Genomic DNA, 7,162 nt, shown 5'->3' with positions numbered 1-7,162 from the left:
CATGGCTATCTAGCCAATAGATATTGAGATATCTTGCTCTAGACGGAAGTGTTGAGCAGAGAAAAATCAGTCACCCTGCTGCTACAGAGCAAAAATATGTAACTTTGTGAGACAATTGGGTAAAATCTGTGTGGTCTCAAATCAATGAGACCATATCTTGCATCCAAACTTGTATTGGCATTGTATTAAAATCAAACGAAGAGAAGAAATAAAACATTTCTTTATCACTTGGTTGACCCACATGATCTGGATCAATGCTTAGTCCCATACTGGACACTAGGCCCTTTTAGATTAACTCTTGATTTTCAGCCAATATAAAGTCATCCATTAGTCTTCAGTGTTGCTAATGGCTTGGCTATGAAATTAATTACTATTCCATGCAAATGGTTTCAAGTTTGATCGAAGGTAGAATTAAAATGAGGTGCGGGCATTGTTACCACAACTAGTCAGAAATGAGTTGGGTTTTTCCTTTCCTGTACCCATTTAAGATGTAAGTAGCCTAACGTGGAGTACTTCCTCATCATCTCTCATTTGGGTGTTGCACGACTACCCACAACAACTGAGTTTCTGTCTAAAATAATAAGTCCCTATTTCCTCTCACAGTATGCTCTATGTGGCTGGATGACTCAAAACTGTTCTATCTTTAACTTCAAAGACGACAACTGGTCAGCATTTTTCCTAATTTACCACAATCGCCTTTCATTTTTCCATGATGCGGATGAGGTGTGCTTTAGAATAACACTGTCTGATGATGATTCTTTCTTTTCTGTTCTTTGCTGGGTCAGTGACTAAGACATAATTAAAAGCCTCGGGGGGAAGGGGACTTTCACTGGCTACAGAGCTCACACGCAAACACACACAGAGTCCCACCTGGGAGCTGCATAGCACAGCCCCAGACTTCACTGTTGGCACTGACTAGGAAATGCGATCCTTACAAATGTGGCCAAGTCACACTTACATATCCAATCTGGATGTAGAGGTAATAAAAATCTAAACAGCATTTTAAACAGCACGTGGTCACACATTTGATTGTTTTTCAAGTTTAGAAAGCAAAGAGAAAAAAAAGGAAAAATAAGGTTTGAAATGTATTTTCTTCCCCTGGGAATAGAGCCCAACCCAGATTGAAAATGTCTGGAGATGCTCCCTTGACAGCCAGCTGCAGCTGCAGTTTGGGTGTGGTTATGGTCCCCTGCTCAACAGACAACTCACACCTGTGTGGCATCAGGCGTCTCTATGAGACATGTAACCCTATATTACCACCAGCTGGGAGAGGCTGGGTGGCAGAAAGCTCAGGTTTAAATCTGGTTTGGTAAACTTTGACTCCGATTTTCTCGCATTCTTGCAGGAAAAGAAAAACAAAATTGAAGCTAAGATCATTGTCAAGTTACAGTATTTTATTCGTCAAGCACAAGCAAACGCAGAAGGCACGGGCCTTGATGTTTCCATTCTCTGTTGTTTAGATGTGTCTTGAATGGATCTGTTGCTACCACACAAATGTAAAAATACTATGTGCTTGCCGCTTTGCACCATGAGCTAGGAATGACTAATTTTTAATGATCCACTGGCCATTGGGTGAACTTATGTGCTTATACAAGAGCTGCGTTCTCTGTAGTTGTTTAACTTGAATCCGTTCTACTTAGTGAGACAAGCTGATCAATACATTCTATTGATTATTCAGTCAAGTGGAGGGCACTGTGACTCAGTTATGTGGCTTTTTATGGGGCAGTCAAGTGTCATTTCCACAGATATTACACATGAGCACTTGACTCATCTTTGCCCCAGGAGTCTGTTGAAATGGCTGTGAAAAGCTGGATATAGCCAATTTACATGCCGCAGCTACAACCCTTTATGGCCCTTTGATATGGTCTTCATGATGAATTAATGGACCATTCAACTGGACCATCAATTTATAACTTAACATTTAAAGACCTGATAGATTAAAAGAAAAAAAAAATCCTTTATTAATTATTGACCTCCTAACATTTACAACTGGAGATGACTTTCTCTCTTTGATGAAGTAGGAGGATAAACAACAGCCAGGGTGAAACTGGATCCAGACATTTGTGGTTCCGAGATGATGAATCCTAACTGACGACGTTGGTGATCCTCTGACTTTTCCACCATGAGGATCTCGGTTCCATTTTAGAGTGAAATTTCTCAACCACTAATGGATGGATTCCCAAGAAATTTGGTTCAGACATTCATGTTCCCCTGAGGTTCCCCTAGTAAATGATTTAAAGCCAGATAAAAGTATTATTAGTTAAGAGAAAGTGATAGGCCACTGTTAAATTTTACCCCAGTTTAAAGGTATCAACAATGTTCATTTTAATCCTGTATGTTTACTGATCAGTGAATACACTGAGAATATTTTATTTATAGTAACATAACTTTTATATGTCATGTAGCTGAGAAAGGGAATTGAAACCATGTCTTTAGGCCATTTGAACAAAATGTTCAAAACTGAATTTTATATTTTTAATGATTTAGGGGTATATATAGATTTTCAATAGAAAACACACAAAAAAACCTTCTACATGTAAATAGACAGTATTTTCGTTTATTTCTCAAAATTTTCTGGTTTATTTGTGTGTATAAACAGTGAAACAATATTTTTAGAACCTTGAACTGTTCTATAATAATATTTTGAATGATAATCGCTTGAGGATTTGTACATTTTTACAGGAGCCTGCGTCTTTTTTTCTTGAATTTCGCGTCCCTGGCAGGTTTACACTTTGTTAAATTGGCAAAATGAGAAGTCAGACAAGACAAACGAAAACAATTCCGTGCATGTGAGGACAGTTGTGACATGTTGTGACTGTTAATCTTAGTGTTCGGGGGCTTTTGGAAACACTGCTCGGTTGGTAGATGAGTTAACCTATTAGTTTTGTCATGCACAGTTTTGCCCCCCATCAGACACACACACACACACACACACACACACACACACACACACACACAAACACCACCACCACCACCGCCACATGCTCAATGGGGTGGAGTTGGCCCTAAGTCTGCTTGAAGCCACGAGGCCATCTGGTGACGCGGAACAAGTGGCATTGCCAAAAAAAAAAAAAAAAAAAAATTCAAAACACGAACTTAATCCGGCTTCACACAGTCGCCTCACATTTCGCTCTCACGCATGAAACAGGTCCATTTGAATCCGCCACACGCACGAGCCGTTGGGCGCAACTCCTCCCAGAACCCTCCCAGCGACAAAAGACCGAAACCACGACGAGACCGAAGAGCTGCGGTCGCACATTTGGGTCGCGGCGAACAGAAGTCGGCCCGTGTAAAAGCGGCATATGCACACATGAGCGCGCTGCCAGCCACGCGCAGATGCCCAAGTTGGCTGAATACCGCACTAATAGATTTAATACACCCCCACGCCGCCCTTTTAATCTTCTGGCCGAGATTATTATGATTATCATTCCGGTGGCTGGTGGATCAAACGGGCTTGATTCACCGCGGGCTGAAAAATGACAGATCCGGCGGACACAAAGGGCTCTGTGAGTCGAGACATCGCTGCCTAAGAGATGATGCGGAGAGAGAGAGAGAAAGAGGGAGATGGTACAGCACCGAGGAGACGAGGGCGGGGTTTTTTCCCTCCAAGATGAGGCAAACTAAAATGAAATTGGCTTCTCGCAGCCGACGCGTGCATCGTAGACTCCACGGACAAACACAAACGCGCACAGAGAGGAAGGGAGGAGAGAGGATGGTGATGGGGATGTGGTCTGAGGAGCGGCTCTTTCCTCTTCGTGTTATCTCACCTCCCTCTGTGAAGCTTCTGATCCAACAGCTCCTTTAAGCCGCAGCGGCTGCCTGTGTCTTTTTCTACAATTTGACATTCCCGTGCGCCCTGACCGGTCCCTATACTGTCCGCCCTTTCATCATCATCACTATCATCATCAGCAGCAGCAGCAGCACCGCCGTCGGCATTATCTGCAAACCATGTCGGACTCCGAGGACATGACCGAGTTCGCCAGCATCGTGGAGCGGATCGAGCGGGGCGAGGTGAGTCTCCTCCGGATGATTTACGGTCCTTCTGACAGCAGCGGTCTGTCTGTCAACGTGCCCCGACGGCGGCAGCGCCGGGCCGGCCTGCAGGGCTGTCAGAGGACGGGCTGGGATGCTGACAAACCCAGACCTCCGCCTATTCTGTTCTGTTCTACAAGCATGTTAGGACCAACAGTTTCTATTCGTTGATATCACATTATAATGTATTATATAATATAACTACTATCTACAGTCTTTTCGGATATTGCAACATGATCTGAATTATTAATAGGTCATCTTCTGTTCTATTAACTGAATTGCCTCTAGTTAGATCCACACCTTTTCTACACGGTTTCAAGTGTAAGCCTCTGCTATTGTAATCATATTAATAAAAAACCTGTTCAGTTCATTTTAATTCTATTAACCATTCATATATTACATTAGATTATATTGTAATATGAAGTAATATTATCCTACACTTTAGTCTAATATTATATTGAGTAGTAATAGACCTCCTTCTGTTCGATCAAATGAATAGCCTATGGATAGACCCACAGATTCTGTTCTATTCTATTCTGTTTTAGCCTGTTATATTATTTTACATTATATCATTAAGTACTGATAAACCCCCATAACTGTATTCTGATATTGTAAGAAGATATAAGGTTTTTTTTCTGTTAATAAAAAAAATGAAGAAGCTATAGATAGACCCACACATTTTTTACTCGATTCCGTGGCAAGGCTTCGTGGCTTAAAGGCAAAGGCTTCTCTTCTATTCTTAGATAAAAAAAAAAAAACATGACCATAAAGAGTTTAATTAGAGGCTTCAGTTGCTGAGTGTGTTGGTAGCTAGATAGTGCTGCAGGCAGATGACAGGCTCTTGTCAGTATGTGGGACACTGTGTGGTGAGACAGGACACCGGGTTACTGAGGTGTGTACAGTATGCGTCTGCATAGGGAGGGGGTTTTTTTTTTTTTTTTTTTTTTACCCTTCTCACCCATTTCAGACTGACAGAATGTGTTGAAACGCACCTCCCCTGTTCACACAGCCTCGGACATTCATCCATGCATGTATGACCTGTGTGTGTGTGTGTGTGTGTGTGTTTCATGCTGCCTAGTTAAAAAAGAGCAGATTGTACACACGACTGACTCACTGGCTGGCTACAGTGGCTAAATTTAGTGATATTTTAAATTTTAAATAGGCCTGTCTTGCACTATGGGCAGCAAGGTCTACCCTTTTCTCTGTTGTGTCAGAATAATCACAAAGAAGAAGCAAAATTAAGAAGCCAACAAATCTAAACACGATGTATAACACTGGTCCTATTGTGAGGGATTCTTTGTACATACATGACAGCACAAGCGACTGTAAAAATATTATGTACCCTTAAGTATATCTTAAGGGTACATAAAAAAAACAGTAAAATATATTCAATGGATTTTGGCCAGGGTTAAATTGTCTGTGGTAATGCACCAAATACCGTATAGTGAAGTATTAAATTTTGATTTGTCAAATAAACAGTAAATAATGTTTTGTTGTATGCCCAGAAAATGCACATGTGGGCAGTGTTGAACATTTAAGAAATCTTTTGCTCCAAGAAAAAAAAAAATAAAAAAAATAGATCAAACACTTTGAAAATGATGCAGAATATTTCAGAGCCATTACAATGTTTTAAGGGAGCAGACAAGCACGTATCCCTTTCCCCTGTGTTCTGACTCCCATAGGTCCCTAAAGGCTGCACTCACAGAATATTCAAGTGAAACATTTCACTGTTGAAAAACTGTGGCAGAAAGTAGATACTGGATAGAAATCTGGAAAAGGGTGGGACGTCTGCCGTCTACTGAAACTGTCTGCATTGTCTGCTGCCAACAAATGCTGTTGGAAGAGTGAATGACTCGACAGACAGATGACTGCAGTGCCTTCAGTGACTGTGCACATTTTGGCCAGTAGGTTAATTCAAACATTTCATCGACTTCATTCTGTGCTGCTGCACAAGGTTGTCCATGCTACACTTTATTTCCTAAATAAATTACAAAAAACACCCAAAAGATGTTTCATGGTCCGTTTGGTTCATGAAACATCATGGTCCCTTCGGTTCACGAAAACGGGCCAACCCATTTCATTGTTGGGTTGACCTGCTAGGGGGGCCCAGCGGACTATAAAATTGAATGCAGACCGTACATATAGCCACTGCAGGAAGCGATTAGCAGATAATAAATCTCTTGAAATAATAGAACAGACTCTGACATTAGTAGAGACCGTAAAGTGAACAGAAGTTGTAGCTTTCATGGGGCCCCTTTTGTAAGGTGTAGGATCCTTATGTGAGGGCCGAACACAGTAGCCCACAGTCAGACCAGAGACTCTGAAAACCTTGCAAGCCTATTTTCTACGAATACTAAGCAACATTGTAAGTGGGACTTGAGAACTTTTGTTGTTTATGTACTGATGTACGGGTACATATAGACTCTTCACTCACCACTGTTCTCAGCAGACCAAAACAACTAATGGCCGATGGATCAATGACACTGCCAACGTCCAGCACATCAGTCTTTGCATTATAAAACCCACACTAACAACACATATTGTTTTTGCAGATACAGGTGCAGTAACAGTATTTCATGTTGCTAACACTGCTTTCTACAAACACAAGACACTTTACCCACTGCCCAATTTTTTTTTTTTTATTGCAACACGTTTGCCTCCTGACTTTATTTGTGACTATTTTTGTTTCATTGCACTCATTCTTAATTTTGTGTATAACAGGTGCTTATGATGTTTATAGTATTGCAGTTTTTAGCCATGCTAAGCATTGATGGCAGTAGCGATCAGTCCACCACTTTGGTCCAGACTGAAAAATATCAAAACATATTGGATGAACTGCAATGTAATTTTATACAGACATTCATGGTCCCCAGTGGATAACTCCTGCAAACTTTGGTGATCCCCTGAGGTTACCTTTTTTTATGCAACAGCACGTTGACATTTTTGGTTCAGTGTGAAATATCTCAAAAACTATCACACTGGATTGCAGATCACATTTTGTACGGACATTCGTGTTCCCCAGAGGATGTCTTGTGCTTCGTCCGGTGATCCCTTGACTTTTCATCCAGCCCCACCAGCGGGTCTGGGGTTTTCACTTATCCAGTTAAATACCTGAACATCTACCAGATGG

The sequence above is a fragment of the Xiphias gladius genome, chromosome 19, assembly GCF_016859285.1.
Source record: "Xiphias gladius isolate SHS-SW01 ecotype Sanya breed wild chromosome 19, ASM1685928v1, whole genome shotgun sequence".
In the NCBI taxonomy this organism is placed as follows: Eukaryota; Metazoa; Chordata; class Actinopteri; order Istiophoriformes; family Xiphiidae; genus Xiphias; species Xiphias gladius.
Note: the sequence above shows the minus strand (reverse complement) of the source record.